We start from the raw sequence: 17383 nt of genomic DNA, 5'->3' as shown, positions 1-17383 counted from the left end.
GGCCCCAAATCGCCTACCATAGTAATTCAACGCCCAATATGGGCTCAAGGCTCTAAGATGATATAGTCAATCAAATGAAACGATACCTAATTTTAAAAAATGATATTCAGCAAGTGTGACAGCCTTAAGAGCAGGCATCTTTGACCCGAGGCATTTGATCGTTTTCCACACGATCTCCACCAGCAGGATTTCCAAGTGTTCCTGAACCTGTGAGGCCTTCCCAGCCGATCGTTACACCAAAACATTTCACCAGCCACCTCTGGATTGGGTGTATACTGCAAAATATTGCTGTTAGAGAAGTTACACCTCATTTACAAAACTGACCTTTGCACCATGTTGGGAAGGCGTCTTATCGTGTGAAAATCAGTTATCCCATTTACCAACAAAGAGCCCTCCTCTCGAGAGCCTTAAACAAGACTGCTTTGAACCGTACTCCTGTAAAAGCTCCTTTGCTGTCATTAGGCCCTACCAAAACGTGGCCCATGCGGGACTCCAGCCTCAGCTGGGCAGGCCTTTTGACGGCAGTGTAAGTGTCCCCAGTTTGACAGTTGTAAATAAAGCCCTGCTCTTGGATGAGACGATGTGTGTGTGGTCGACCTGCAACAAATTCTCTGTAATGCCTCAAGTGCAGGAGTACCCTACAGTCATGACTGCAACAAAATCAAAGGGTAAGAGGGTTTTAGCAGTCCTTAACCATCTGCCCTGCAGGTCAAGACTCATAGCTAGCCCACGCTCCAGTGGGAATCTGAACCACCCAAAAGTGTAACATACTTGGCTGGCTGTGTCGTCTGCCTGTCCCTGAATGAATCACTTGGGCCAAAACAGGCCCTTCGGTTCCCGCTGCTCTTCGCCTGGCTTACGGCCAGACGTCCCATAGAAAGTGTCAGCCTGGTTCCTCTCCTGCTGTTGATAGCTCGCAAGACCCCTTGGGGAGGCTCACCCGATGTCATGCCAGCTCGCAGTCACTAAACCATACCTTCTGATCCGACTAAGAAGCCTTCGCAATACCAAGATAAATGCTTCTTGAGCCCTAACGCCTCAGGAAGATTCCCTGGACCTAGATGGTGAAAATCCAACTTTGAGATGTTCTCAAGGAGAAGGCTGTCATTTACCCCTGTGAGGTACTATAGTGACAGTGCCATAGTGCCATAGCCTACCTAGCCGTCCAGTCCATATGTGCAGGCACGTGGGGTTCACACTGACCCGCTATATATATAGCTATGCATAGGTGCATGAGACAGTGGGACTCCATGGGGATATATCCATATAGCGTGGAATAACAGGTCCAGGTCAGGGTAGGTAGGGTAACATATAGATTAAAGACCCCCACAGTGGAGCTAGTAGCCTAGCTGCCCCACGTCGATGCAGCCTATGGCAGATGCCACAGTGGACTCGCATAGCTGCCCATGCAGGTACCTCAGGGGGGCCTGATGACCTCCACCGTCACTGCAGGTACCAGCCCTGATGTCCTGCAGGGTAGGTGCATTCTAGGGTAGGGGCTCAGCAGTAATAACCCGACTGAGCCTCGACTAAACGCCTGGCACGCACGGTATTTCCCGGCAGTGATGACCCCATGCAGTCAGTCCAGCCGGTGCCATCCAGTCGGCCAGTCGATACGTGAGGCTGACCTCCATGGCGATGCCACTACTATAACTGTCACGTAGTACGTACCTGGATCGAGGGTCGAGCTGGCCCATAGGGATCCCTTGTAGAGGTAGGTACGGTGAGCTCCACGCTGGGCAGGCCTGACTGACGCTGACTGCAGCTCCAAAACCTGCCTCGATCTGCGGAGTAGCGTTTGGACGATCATCGCCTATAACATGCGTCCCACCTATCCATGATGCATGTGCCCAAGGGTCCACGAGCTCCAATACATAGTAGTACGCGTGATCCGGGGCGATACTGATTCATGGGACCTACCTTGCGTAGCCACCCCTCATCCATCCAGTGCAGCTCAGCTGGAGTCAGGTGGCATCTGGTGGAAGCTACTAGCACGTGGACCCTGGGATGTGAGCCATGATGAAGCTCAGGAGCTATGTGCCCGATATTATACAGAACCCACCATCAGTATCCATGGACCTACGGCTGAGCTGATGCATGGATAACTGCGATCTAAAGGGGGTTAGGCTGATTCACATGGGTTGTCTATGCGAACTCCCTGTGGCACTTATTGTAAAACGGGATACCTCCAGTAGATGTGGATAAGGTACGGGTATCTGGCCTCAGCTGATTTGTACTGACGTATCCGTCCATGGGACCCGGCGTCCCGGCGATCGGATGGGAGTCACCCGTGCACCTAGGGTCCCACCCCCTGGACGCTCCATATGCAGGTCCATCCATCCACGTCCCAGTCCAGGTACCTCGGCACGGGCGGTGCAGGTGAGGTGCCATCACTCAGCCTCGGTCGGCTTGGATTGCCCTCTTGATGGGGCCTCCAATACCTACCTGCACCGCCTGGATCCATAGCCCTGGACGTAGCTGACCTGCAGCTCAGTACCTAGCTCCACTCAGGTCCATTTGGGAGCATGCAGTTCAGGCTGATCAGTAGATTTTCCACGGCTAGGTCTGCAAAATTAGGCTCCCATTTGGATGTATACGGAACGCACGGCCAGATACACCTGGATAGCTCCACTGGGCACGGTGGAGGCTATACCTATAGTGGATATGCATGGATGCCCGGCCCGAGCTGGCATCATACTCCCCGATATAATAAATGGTTAGGCTGGATGGCTGACAATACGGAGGCGGACATGAGGGTATAGGGTCACTATGATCGAGGTAGGGGCTGCAGGGTACCTAGTAGCTGCCGATGCAGACATACTCCGATGGATACCAATCTGTCAGCAGGATGTCACCCAGTCAGTCCACTAGTCCAGTACGGCTCCATCAGGGCTGGAGTGCAGTACCTCGGACGCCATACTGCAGAATTAGTGGGGACGGCTCCGGGCATAGGCTGGGCATGTAGAATACAGGCATCCCTGCCAGGCTGAGTCAGGCCTGCAGCCCTAGTAGCCCCCCTGCACCTCATATGAAGTTCAGTGGGTGAATGCATGCTCACAGCCTAGGAATAATGTTCCCAAGAGACTGTACCATCAACCCAGTGCATCATGCATGGAGCTACTAGTTTGGACGTCGGAGGATGCAGTCACTCGGATGCCAGTCGAGGGGGTACCGTATGGCACGCCCCTAGCGTAGTCCGGCGAGGTATATGGACTACTGGGGAGGTGGCATCGGATCCGATGCACGCGGGCTCCAAGTACCGATCTTCTAAAATGTCCTTGGTAGCGCCACCTGGATGAGCTGCAGTACTACTGCCCCACCTAGTGCCATGGGCATGGGAGTCCCCCACCGTACGGTGCCAGGGTATCCAGCTATCGCAGGCTCGGCCGATCCACCGGGGCCGGGGGTAGTGAGGCCTCACTGGAGCTCCATGCCACGGCTCCGATTACCTTGCGGGACTTGCAGGGCAGTGAATCGTACAATGCATGTAGGACAGGCTATCATATCCTCAAGTACAAGCCTGCGGTCCGACTCATGCACGCTCCCCCACCTCGAGCCCTGCCAGGTAGCCTCCAGCCCTCACGGGTGGCAGTGGATAGGCCTCAGCTCGATGTGCACGTGAGCTGGATCGAGTGCCAGTGCAGGTCTGCTACTGCACTATCCATTGGAGCACATGTCTTTGATTCGATTGCATTCACTGCAGATCTCAGTGAGAGGGTACCCAGTGGGGGAGCTACTATGACTGGAGGTAGCTATATTACCCAGAGTGGGGGTCTGGGGTCAGGGTCAGGTGGCGAGGGTAGGTATATCCCAGTGAGCTCTCTGTGTATCATAGCCGACCATGGAGCTATGGTGTGCACATTGTGCTTGCCCCGAGTTTTTCATACAAAACATATAGGCTCGGCATCGAGGTTGAGTATATTAATAATCGGCCCAGGCATGTGAGCGTGGGCAGGTGCACTAGGGTCAGTAGCTGGATCCGATACCGTCATGGATAGGGTCCCACCTCTAGGACATTGGGAGGACCCATTTTAATACGTAGTCATATCAGGGTATATACTGCGATCACCAGGTATGCTTACTATGTCTACATTCATCGGAGGCTGGTGAGTTTTCGGGGGAGCGAGTCGGTATGTCAGTCTAGTGCAATATAGCATGTCTTACCGTAGTCTGGAGAGTCTGAGCGAGGCATGCTGACCAGAGCTGTAGTTGTCAGTTGCTGGATTTCAGCGATCGACACTATCTTCTTGCAGGCAGATGGCTGATTTGTTCATTTCAGGGGACTGACTAGTTTCTTGATGTTTGCAGGTCTTGGAGGATGCAGTTTCAGTTTTCTGAGGTTATTTACTGTGAGAGCAGTTGCTTCCAGGTGATGCTGATGTCTGTGGATTTCATGCTAGACAGGCTGGGGTAGTCTTACGATTTGGATCAGCGATTGCTTAGCAGGATTCATGCTGGTACAGCATGCGTGAGTTTATCTTAGTTTTCACGAGACTATTCTTAGGGGTCGACTGCGTGTGGTGGAGCAAGGTGGGGCTTGTGAATTGTCTTGTGGAGTTTTCAGAGGCTATCACGTAGTCAGTCTGGAGTCTATTTCGTTCCATTTGCTTGTTAGTTTTTGAGGTTTCGGGGAGGTGTTCATTTCTGGACTATCTGATCAGGTTCTCTCACTCCGGGAGATCATTCATTCGTGGTAGTTCTGAGCTTAGGCGTAGGGGATGCTGTAGTGCTGATTGTCTGGAGCATATATGAGGTCATGTTTTTCTTAGTTCTGAGGGGTGGCTACTTGTGGAAATTTTGATGCTGTTGGAGCATTGTTCGGAGGCAGTCAGGCACTGCATCTGGATGCGTTGAATTTGTTTCATGGGACTTCAGGCCTAGGGTTCCAGTACTCTAAAAGCATGTGTTCAAAGTTTGGCCTAGCCTTTTTGTTCAAAAGTAGTGTTTTCAACCGTAGGAGATGCTACCTGCCATTGGAAGGTTTTTTAATTCTCATTCAGGCCACTGTTTGGAAAGCATGTAATCCTAGATTCTGCCAGATGCACTAGCTCAGTGAAGTTGTCTGGTGCAGAAAGCCATCTAGGCCATCTTAATGCACAGATTTGAAAGCGGTTTACTAAACTAACTGTATCCTAATGTCAGGCTTTTCCAAAAGGTATTGGCGTGTAAGTTCGTGCAGTCTTGGATAATGGCATTGTCCTATGCCTGTAGAGCCGTCCCATCCAAGGTGTGCCGAAGGAAGGTGACTCCAAGATCTTAATGGATTGTGAAATTTGTTGAAAGGCATCCCCTCAGGATAAAACTGCAGCCTGCTTTGGAGCCCACCAAAAGGTCTGTTCTTCAGGCATGGATGAACCTTAGGAGAAGTTATAAAGTTCTACCTCTGGTAATGGTAGGTCTAAACAATATGGATGCAGCCATTAATGTATGCAGACCATCCATTCAAGTAGCAGCTTCAGTAAAATGTCCTGTGTGATGGGTAGCCATCGTCAAGCATGATTAAAGCTGTATTAGAAGTTGGCTGTGACTTTCAAATTGTGGAGTGGGGCCCATTGATATTGGCCTTCAGAAGGTTCCAGTAGACTGGTAGATACTTTCCATTAACCACTAAGGACTGTTTTGGCCACCCGCCATTGTGCAATTTCCTATCCATTTGAAACTTTGTCTGTTTGAAAGTTCTGACTTTCCTTGCACGCTGTTTTGGGGAGCCATGAAGGAGCTACAAAGTATGCCAAAGTTAAGCTTTAAGCAGTGTTTCTGCTGGTGCGCTTGAGTATTAGGTCCAAGCCCGTAGGCTTAGCGAACATAGATTTGGGACCTCTGTGTGTACATCCAAGGTGTGCAATAGTTTTTCCCCCCTGTTCTGTGGGTTATGGAAGAACGTAGGCAAATGAATAGCTTGGTTCAAGGATACCCTGGATACCACCTTTGGCATGAAAGTAGGATTGGTTCCCAGAAACACTATCCTGGTGAGAGATAAGGAAAGGCTGCACTGCCATTAGTGCCTGTAACTCGGATACTCTTCTTGCTGAAGTGATTGCCAGAAGGAAAGCAGTTTTCCAAGATAAGAACTGTAAGTCTGCTGATGCTGCTGGTTCAAAAGGGGGTAATGTTAATTTCTCCAGTATAAAATTGAGATCCCATGTAGGCAGAGGGGGTCTCCTTGGAGGTTTTACATTTTTGATCCCTCTTAATTGTCTGAGGAGAGGATGAGAGAAGATAGGTGGATCCATGTTGTACTCTGCTGAAATTGCTGAAGCATGAATCTTAATGGAAGAATAGGACAGGCCATTGTGGAACAGTTCTGCTAAATATTCTAGGATGTGTGCTAGGTTTGCCAGTGTGATATTTGTACCCTTTGATGCGCTCCAAATGAGGAATCTCTTCCATTTAGCTGAGTATGTCTTCCTTGTGGAGGGTCTGCAAGCCTCCAGGATAATGTCCTTGACCCTCTGAGATAAAACAGTTTTGTTTTAAGCAATTTTTCAGGCAGTTAGCTGCAGTGTTTTCAAGTTTGGATGCAGGGTCTTGAAGTTGTTCTGCGTTAGAAGAGGCCATAGAGGTAGAGGCCATGAGTTCGCCCGAGACATGCTTCTCAGTAGCGGGTACCAGTGCTGCCTTGGCCAGTCTGGAGCTATCAGTATCACCTTTGGCTGTTCCTCCCTGATCTTCAGTAGAACTTTGTACATCAATGGGAGAGGTGGAAAAGCATACACTGTTAGGGCATTCCAGCTGAAAGAGAGAGTCCACCCTCCAGGCTTGTGGGTGGTATACTCTTGAGCAGAATTTCTTCAGTTGGTGGTTGAGTGGGGAGGCGAGCAGAATTTCTTCAGTTGGTGGTTGAGTGGGTAGGCGAACAGGTCTATCTCTGGCATTCCCCATTTGCTTGTTATGATTTTGAAGATGTCTGGATGCAGCATCCATTCATGAGCATCCGTGGTAGTTCTGCTTAGGCTGTCTGCTAGTGAATTATATTTTCCTGGTACGAATTTGGCCTGCAACTGGATGTTGAGATTCAGGCCTAGGTTCCACAGATCCATTGCCATCCGGCATAGAAGGTAGGAATGCGTGCCTCCCTGTTTGTTTTATGTACCACATGACTGTGGTGTTGTCCGTCCTTATCAGCAGATGTCCTTGCTGGAGGAATGATTTGAATGACTCGATTGCATGTTTCACCGCCAACATCTCCTTTAGGTTTATGTGCAAGTTCAGCTGGTCCTGAGACCATAGGCCTTGAATACACTTGCCCTCCATGTGTGCTCCCCATCCTAGGTCTGAGGCGTCCGTGGTGATGGTCTGCCTTTGTTGTGGTTTGTTGAAAGGCAACCCTCTGTTGGACTGGCAGGCCTGAGCCCACCACAGGAATTCCTTTTTCAGGCATGGAATGATTGGTATCATGGTTTCTAGACTGTGGCTGTGTTGAAACCATACATTCCTTAGGTACCATTGTAATTTTCTCATATGTAGCCTGGCATGCGGGATCAAGATTATGCAGGATGCCATGTAACCCAGGGCCTGCAGGACTTTCCTTGCAGTGAGCAGAGTTTGTCTGGTCAAAGCCATGAAGTAGACTGGAAGTTGCTTTTGTTTTTCTTCTGTGAGAAAAGCCATCTGAGTCATTGTGTCCAGATCCGCACCCAAAAATGTTATCCTTTGGGATGGCACTAGTCTTGACTTCTGGATGTTGACTGTGTATCCCAAGGCCTGTAACAGGCGCATGACACAGGCCAAATCCTTTATTAGTTTTGTCTTGTTGTCCGCTTGTATTAGGCAGTCGTCCAGGTATGGATAGATTTGAATTCCCTGAAGCCAGCAATGTGCAATTACTGATGCCAGGCATTTCGTGAATACTCTGGGTGCAGTAGATAAGCCAAAGGGCAATGCTCAGAATTGATAATGCTCTGATCCTGCAAGAAATCTGAGGTGTCTTCTGCAATCTGGTCGTATAGGGACGTGCAGGTATGCCTCCTTGAGATCTAGAGTCACCAGCCAAGACTCCTTGCCCAACATGGGAAGAAGTTGCTGTAGGGTCAGCATCTTGAATTTTGGCACAATGAGATATGTGTTTAGTGCGGACAAGTTGAGAAAATCCTCCACTGGTTTTCTTTTCTTGGTACAAGGAATAGTCTGGAATAAAATCCTTGGCCTTGTTCCATAGATGGTACCCTTTCTATAGCTTTCATCTGAAGTAAATTTTGGATTTGTCTTAAAGCCTCTGGCTTCTGGTTTGGTGGAAGGTTTGGCATTCTGCTCCTTCTTGGAAAAGTCTGGAAGTGAAACCTGTATCCTTTGTCTATGGTTTGCAATGTCCATTTGTCTTTTGTAATGCAATACCAGTTTTTCGAGAATAAAGACAGCTTTCCGCCCAAGGGTGCTTCCAGTTGTTCCCTGGTAGGCGGAATCAGAGTCAAGTCATTGTGTCCGTCCTGTAGAAGTGGTTGTAGTTGCAGCTGTGGCAGTACTCCTCTGGTTGGCAGGCTGCCACTGACTACCCCTGTAGGCACCCTTTGATTGACCTCTGCCTCTTAAGGCCTATTCCTGCCCCTCTGTGTTCTGGAGGTGTCTGGAAAGGACCAATTCTTTGAAGGCCAGTTTCTGCTGAACCTCCCAGAGGTTGAACCTGCAGAAAATCCTTTACTGTTTGCACAGATTTTGCTTTTTCTTCCACTTTCTTTAGAATCTCCTGTGCAGGGGAGCCAAATAAACTTTGTTTCTCCATTGGAGCATCTAGGAGTTTAGCCTTGACATGGTCTGGCAAGGCTTGCTCTTTTAGCCAGGCATGTCTTCGAATTACTGCCCCAGTCATAGCTGATCTAAATGAAGCCTCCAGTGCATCATAGCCACATTTTAAGAAAGGATTACTGACCTGCTGAGAGTTGTGTACCAAATCCTGAAGGGACTTTCGGTCTAAAGGTTCAGTAGAAGAAAGCTTTTTATTCAGCTGATCTAACAAATATTCCTGGTACTGTATCATGTGGAATTGACAGTTTAATGCCCTGGCAGAAAGAGTAGCAGATGTATAAACCTTTTTTCCCCATCTCTCTAATGCTCTCGACTCTCTTTCAGAGGGTAGGGGGTTTTTGGCCGTGGCAGCTGCAACACCTTTTGGGCCCTGAGATATAGTTTCTGGGTCTGCAGCATGGGCTTTATACAAATGGAAGTGAGAATCCGGGACCCTGTAGTATCTGTCAGGTTTGGCGGGGGCCGGGGGAATAGAGTCAGGGGCAGAACTGACATCATTATATGCATCATCAACTACAGTTAGCACAGGTGGTATGGCTAAAGGCCTATGCTGTGGTAAGTGTAAAAAGGTTCTTAATCTTTTTCTAGAATCAGAGAAATCCTGACCCTGTCATTGAAAGTGTTCCCTCATTGAATGCAAAGTTTCCCCAAAGGAAAATTCTTCAGGAGGGGAGGCAGAAGGAATAGAGTCTTCTGCATCTGAATCCTCATAAGGAGAATATGGCCCTTCCCGATGGTCTGATAAATCAGATCCATCCGAGGAGTAATCTGAGGAGAGAGGTTCAGTCCTAGGCCTTTTGTCAGGAGGGTGGTGGGAGGCCCTGTCTGGGTGAGGTTGGGAACCCCTAATAATGGATATAAGGTCCTCAGCATAGCTGAGAATCTGAGAAGTTGAGGAAGGTCTCTGAGAAGCAGCTTTTGCAGGTAAGGCTTTTGAAATTTTAGCTGCTTTAGCTCTGGAGAAGGCCTTAATAGACATAGAAGCAGGGGGCCTAGCTGCCCCACGTGCAGGAGTAGAAATGTCCAATGGAATGGTGTCGGACAATTCTTGTGCGCTTGCTTCTTCGGTAGGGATTTCTGTAGCTGACGCAGCCGGGGCCTCTCTGGCCTCGGTTGGCGGAGGGATGATTTCGGCAGAAGTAAGAACAGAGGACTCTGTTTCAGCCGAAACAGAAACACTCGCAGTAGGCCTAACCGTGGTTTCAGCCGAAACCGCTGGCCGCAAGTGTCGGTCCTTTTCCTTGCATTTTTTGGCTAAATGTGTAGTCGGAGTCTCCGACGGCATTTTATATGCAAAAGCGGATCCAAAAAACTCTTCTGCAAACTCCAACCGACGTCTAAGAGTCGGTCGGTTGAAGGAGGCACAGGCTAAACAAGCTGATACGTCGTGGTCTGGGCCTAAGCAAGGAAGGCAGTAAGAAAGGAAATCCTTATGAGGTATTTGTTTCCCCACAAGTTAAACAATTATTTACTTTGTCTGACATCGGCTGAGGCAAGAGTGTGTCCCCAACGGGGTACTTGGCTTTTTTAGAAGTCTTCGGTAGCTGAAATCGCTGGATCTGACCGACCGGTACTTGAACAGCTTCTGTTTCGGGCACCGCGCGGAAAGAAAGACTGAGGAAAATGGCGTCGGCTGATGCCTTTATACCACAGAAGCTCTGACATCGGGGAAAGTGCGACATCAGCCGAGGCCAGACCCAGACTTTGGAATCCGGCCGACCAAAGGGCTGCCTGAGGCAGGACAACCCATATGTTATGACTGCAGATGCATCCTTGAAGGACATCTACGCAATGGCACATTATATACGTGTAATTACTTGTGGCCACCCACTGCTGAGTTTGCTTCCTACAAAGTACCTCTCCCCACCAAATATAGGGATATGGCAACAATTATCATGAAATAAAAAAAAAAAACAATGCAGTCTGCGTGTGTGCCAAACAAAATAATACATAAAAATTTTACATATCTGAAGGAAAGAAAACATTTACTGGATAGGTTCCCAAGTGGTTACTGGGCTACTGACCCAAAGGTCTTTATAAGCCTACCTATGTGTACTCAATATACTAGAGAAACCCTACAATGCATCTAGACTAAACTCAAAATCTTAGCTACCAATGGCTGCACATATCTAGAAAGGTCAGAGGGGAAGTTCCCAGCAAGAAAGGTATGGTTTCCCTTACAGTCATCAAGGCTACACTTGAACAGGGTCATACAGGGGCTTTGCTGGATGTGAACTGGTAGCCTATTGAGAATAAGCAAACTCTGCAAGACATGCCCATCTCTCCAGCAGGTCCTATTTATGTCACAGGCAAGGTTAAGGGCCCTGGAGCAAGTGACTCATCCCTTTAGTCTTGAGGATGTCTGCATTTCCATTAGGTTTGCATAGGAGACTGCCCTGTAAACTAGGTGCAAATCTCCTCTAAGTAGTCTGTACACGGATAGTGACTTTATTATGTCAATATATATCATGTGGTGGAGACCCTGTAATTTTTTTTTGTTGAAAATCTGAGGTCTCAAGTTGCTGCTGGTGCCGAGCAAGATATATACAGAGGGAGCACTGTACTCAATTAATGGCCTGATGAGGGTAGAGTACAGGGAAATTTTACCCATGTTGCTTTTGAGACAATGCCCTTGCTAATGACATGAGCAGCGTGGAACATCTTCCTCATCACAGTAGACACACGGTGGTCAAAGTGTCTGGTACTTGCGTTCCCAGTTTCCACTACAGAGTGTTTCCACTACAGAGTGGTTACGTATGGTATTTTTAATTTATATGATGGTCTACAGGGATACCATTTTTTACTGAATGGTAAAAAATTTATTAGCATAGTGTTTGGAATCCATGGCTTTGGCACCAATCATTCGTTTATGTAAGTATGCAGTATATTGATCTAGTTTGGGGATTCACTGACTGCACATAAATTTGCAGTAATCACCAAACTTAGTCAGCCACAGCCACTCTTTTGGCCTGAACCTCTAAGCATACTCAGAACAGGGGACCCAGCACTAAACCCTGGGGAACCCCATTGCTGACAGGGCTGCTGGTTGAGTAAAGTCACCAACTTTGACAATGATCTGAAGAGAAGCCATTTGGCAATCCAACAGACATGAAGGTGGACTTTGAACTAGGACAGCTGAATTAATGATGCCCGAAGTAATCTACCAGGTTAATAGGCAAAACCTGACAAAACCAAAATGTGTCTGATCAAGGGTACAAAGATCACCTATGTCTATTATCAGTGTCCATAATGATTTCTTACATAGCCTTACAGGGGAGGCTGGTTAAGCTTATGGGTCTGTAGTTTCAGTCACATTTAATATTCCTATTGAGTGGCATATGATAAATGGAAAAAAAAAAAACTTACTTCAACAACTAGCAATAAAAGGTCAGTGACACGAATGCGGTTATGAGTTACACAGTCAGCTTTAGTCAAAATACCGCCTACATGCCAGTACATGTGTATATACATCCAACAACATACCACACAAGTGTGTACATCTGTATACACAGACAACTTCAGACACTGATGCACACGCATGTATGTATATTATATACATACATGTAAACCTTGTGTAGAAGATTTTCAATGCATAGATATCTAATCACTGTATATTTAACAGATAATGGCAGAAGCAAACACTCATCCCAAGTCAAAAAATCTATTAATTTAAAACAGTGTACAGAAGTACTCAAAAGCAATCCAAGCAGGGTAGGCAGTCTGTTTCCAGTGGAACATCCTTTATGTCTGTATACACACAGACGCTACATATATATATTTCTATATATATATATATATATATATATATATATATATATATATATATATATATATATATATATATATATATATATATATATATATATACACACACACATATATATATATATATATATATATACACATATATATATATATATATATATATATATACACACACACACACACACACACACACACACACACACACACACACATATATATATATATATATATATATATATATATATATACACACACACACATATATATATATATATATATATATATATATATATATACACACACACACACACACACACACACATATATATATATATACATATACATATACATATATATAGAAAGAAACTCACAAACTGCCCAAAGATATGAAGAAAAATCCACGCAACACCCAAGAACTATGTGCAGCAGCCAACCAAAGCAGCTAACATAAATCTCAAAAGCAGAATGAGATGGTTCAAATCACTGCATCACCAAAATCACAGTAGTCTCGAAATCATATATTCCAAAACATTTATTCGAAGAAAACAAGACAAGACGCAAGCGCTTTCACGATTTCAAATCACTTCATCAGACGTAACACTAGCAATTAAATCAGGCTCATATATAAATAGAAATTAATTGGTGCTCACATTTTAAAGCACCAGTGCTTAAAAACATTAAAACATCAACATATAGCTAATAAAAGCATAGTATATAAAAGACTAATCTATACAACTGCTGACAACAATAATGTCTTGCATAAAACATAAGCCTAATGTCATAGAAGCCGTATATAAAAAACGTATATAAAGCACATGAACAAAAACATAATTTGATATAATCACGGCTGGTTATGACAAAATATTAAACCTAATAACTACACAAATAAAGTACAGTTTTGTACCTACCATAAATGTAGATGTTCGAAGATCCACATTGCTGCAGTCCTGACACTTGGGTAGTCCGCTGTCCCAGTCGGCCCGAATACCAAAGTATAAGGCTGACGTCGGTCAAGGCGCATTAGTCTGACGTCAGGACGTCAGGGTACAAATGCGCATGACCGACGTCATATCCTCAGTCTTTTCTTGCCCCAGATGTCAGAAGACCCTAAAAGGTTAAGGCCAAACCAAAAAACAACAACACACCAAACACCCCTGTACCAAATATATGTACAATATATACAAAGTCAGAAAAGTACAATCCCACCCACACAACCACCCCTAAACACAGAGGGGAAGGAGGGAGGGTTTGACTGCAGCAATGTGGATCTTCGAACATCTACATTTATGGTAGGTACAAAACTGTACTATGTTCTTCATCTCACATTGCTGCAGTCCTGACACTTGGGTAGAATCCCAAAGCAGAGGTAAGGGAGGATGGCAAATCACAAAGAAGCAGGAGCTGCCAACATGCCCTGTAAAATAGCAGTGGCAAAACCAGCCCTAGGTTTAGAGTAGAGAGGAAGGTGGTAATGCTTAGAGAAAGTATGCACTGAACTCCAAGTAGCTGCCTCCAAAATATCCTTAGTTGCCACCCCCCTTAGAAATGCTGTTTAAGTGGCAGTAGCCCTAGTGGAATGAGGCCTAATCCCAGCTGGAATCTCCTTGCCATGATGGGAGTAACAGAAAGTAATGCAAAACCCAATCCACTTAGAAATAGTTTGTTTTGACACAGGCTTGCCCTGAGAACTCAAAGCAAAAGAAACAAACAACTGCTGAGACTGCCTAAAATCCTTAGTCCTGCTTAAATAATAACGCAATTGCCTGTGTACATCTAAAGTGTGCAAAATCTTTTCCCCCTTATTTTGGGGATTTGCATAAAAAGTAGGCAAATGAATAGTTTGGTTTAAAGCCACACTAGAAACCACTTTAGGCATAAAGGAAGGATTAGTACGTAAAGATACCCTATCCTTATGAAAAATCAAGAAAGGCTCAACCGCCATAAGGGCCTGCAATTCAGATAGCCATTACCTCTGCAAGAAGGGTAACAAAAAAGCAGTCTTCCATGACAAATATTTCAATTCAGCAGTAGCTGCAGGCTCAAAAGGTTGTAGAGTGAGTTTCTCCAACACAAAATTGAGGTCCCAAACAGGAGTAGGAGCTCTACGTGGGGGTCTTATATTCTTTGCCCCTCTAAGAAATTGCTTGAACAAAGGATGAGAAAACAATGGTGGGTCACAATCATAGTGAGCTGAAATTGCTGCAGCATGAATCTTAATGGAAGAGAAAGACAAACCTTTGTCCAATAACTCAGTAAGATATTGAAGAGCCACACTCAAATTCGGCTCAGAAACATCCAAATCCTTTGCTGCACTCCAAAATAAAAATCTCTTCCATTTTTCTGCGTACACCTTCCTTGTACTAGGTCTTCTGGCTTCCATAATCACATTCAAAACTTGTTGAGGAAGCTGAGACCTGCTCTGGTTCAAAACAAAATATGCCAGGCTGTTAGATGAAGAGAGTGAAGCTTGACATTGAGTAGATGACCGTCCTTCTGAGACAATAGGTGTGGAATCAAAGGTAAGGGCCATGGAGGCTTCCTTACCAGACTCCTCAGTAATGGGTACCAGTGCTGCCGAGGCCAATCTGGAGCTATTAAAATCATCCTTGGCTTGTCTTGTCTGACCTTTAGGAGTACCTTTGGGAGGAGAGGCAGAGGTGGAAAGGCATACACATGAAGATTTTTCCAACTGAAAGAAAGAGCATCCACTTTCCAAGCTGTGTGATGAAACCTTTTCGCAAAACTTTGGCAGCTGGTGGTTTAGAGGAGACGCGAACAGATCTATGTCTGGAGTTCCCCATGACACTGTCAATTTCTGAAATACATGAAGATCCAGTTTCCACTCGTGGGGAACCATGATTTGCCTGCTTAACACATCTGCTAAGGAGTTCTGTGCTCCCGGCAGAAACCTTGCTTGAAGATTCAGTTGCAAGCTTAGCGCAGTCTCCCACAAAATCATTGCTTGCCTGCATAGAGGATAAGAATGTGTTCCCCCTTGTTTGTTGATGTACCACATGACAGTTGTGTTGTCTGTTAGAATCAACACCTGCCCTGGAAGAAGTAAATCCTTGAAAGCCATTAATGCAAACTGGACTGCTAACATCTCCTTCATGTTGATATGTAGATGCTGCAGTCTGGCAGGCCACTTGTCTTGTATCCACTTTCCATTCAGATGAGCTCCCAAGCTGTGTCTGAGGCATCTGTCGTTAGAATCTGACTCGCCTCTGGCGGGTCACAGAGAGTCCCTTGTTTAGGTGACATTCCTGAGCCCACCACAAAATTCCTTTTGAATGCAAGGTATTATTTGAATGACAGTGTCCAAATCCTGGCAGTGCTGTGTCCATACATTTTGAGATACCATTGCAGCTTCCTCATATGCAGTTTGGCATTGGGAAGCACCAGAATACAAGATGCCATGAACCCTAAGGCTTGAAGGACTGTCCTTGCAGTCAGCCCGGACTGATGAGATAGTTGATGGAAGTAAAGAGAAAGATTCTTTTGTTTGTCCGGGGTTAAAAAGGCCATCTGGGTTGCTGTATTCAGTCTCACACCCAGAAAGCACATGTCTTGAGAGGGTACTAGACTGGACTTTATTTCATTCACAGAATACCCTAGGCATCTTAGCACTGCTATCACATATTCCAAATGCTGAAGAAGCACATCCCTTCCTTGAGCCAGTATCAGGCAATCGTCCAAATAAGGATAGATTTGTATTCTTTTTAGCCTGAAGAAAGCTATCACTGGAGCCAGAACTTTTGTGAATACTCTGGGCGCAGTAGATAAGCCAAAGGGGAATGCAGAGAACTGATAATGAGAATTCCCAGCTCGAAAACGCAGATACTTCCTGCAAATTAGTCTGATAGGAACATGAAGGTAAGCTTCCTTGAGATCCAAAGTTACCATCCAGTGATCTTTGCCCAGCAGAGGTAAAAGCTGTTGTAACGTCAACATTTTGAACTTGGGAATGTCCAGATAAGTGTTGAGGATAGATAATCCAAAATTGGTCTCCACGTGTTCCCCTTCTTTGGTACTAGGAACAGGAGGAATAAAATCCTAGGCCCCTTTCTGGCACAGGAACCGGCTGAATGGCCCCTATTTGGAGTAACAGAGAAATTTGCTTGTGAGCCTCTTTCTTTGTTGACGCCGAATCTCTGCCATCCCTTTGAAAGGAGGCAAGGTATGGAAATAAAACCTGTAACCGTGGTGAATGATATCCAATACCCATCTGTCTTGGGTAATTAAACTCCAGTTTTCTTTGAAAAGTGCCAACCTTCCTCCCAAAGGTGCTGCCAGACGAGAAGATTCTGGCAGCTGAAAAGGCAGGTCATTGGGTCTGTTTACGAAAGGACTGACCCCTGCCCTCACCAGAAGACTGAGCAGGTGAACTCCCTGTTCTAGGCCTAAAAGAACCTTGAGCTCTGCCCCTACCGCGTCTAGACCTACCCCTAGACTGGGAATCATAAGCAGGATATGTCCACCCCTTGGTAGGCCAATTTCTACTAAACTTCGGAGGCTGAACCTGCAAAAAATCTTTAACAGTCTGCATAGACTTAGCCTGGTCTTCCATTTTCTTTAGAACTGCTTCCACAGGCGAACCAAACACATCAGATTGTAAAGGAGCATCTAAAATCCTTGTCTTAACATGCTCAGCTAAATTCTGATCCCTCAGCCAGGCGTGCCTGCGAAGAACTGAACCAGTGGCAGCAACCCTCGAAGAGGCCTGTACAGCATCAAAACCACATTGCAAAGAATGCTTACCCACCTGTTCAGAAACATGAACTAAATCCTGCAACTCTTTACACTCAATACCTTCCGCCAGAGCATCTACCTTAGACTTTAATTGTGAAAGGAGATAATTTTGGTATTTCAACATGTG

Source organism: Protopterus annectens, chromosome 11.part0 (genome assembly GCF_019279795.1).
Source record: "Protopterus annectens isolate FY-2018-M chromosome 11.part0, PAN1.0, whole genome shotgun sequence".
In the NCBI taxonomy this organism is placed as follows: Eukaryota; Metazoa; Chordata; order Ceratodontiformes; family Protopteridae; genus Protopterus; species Protopterus annectens.
This window is presented reverse-complemented; position numbering follows the sequence as displayed.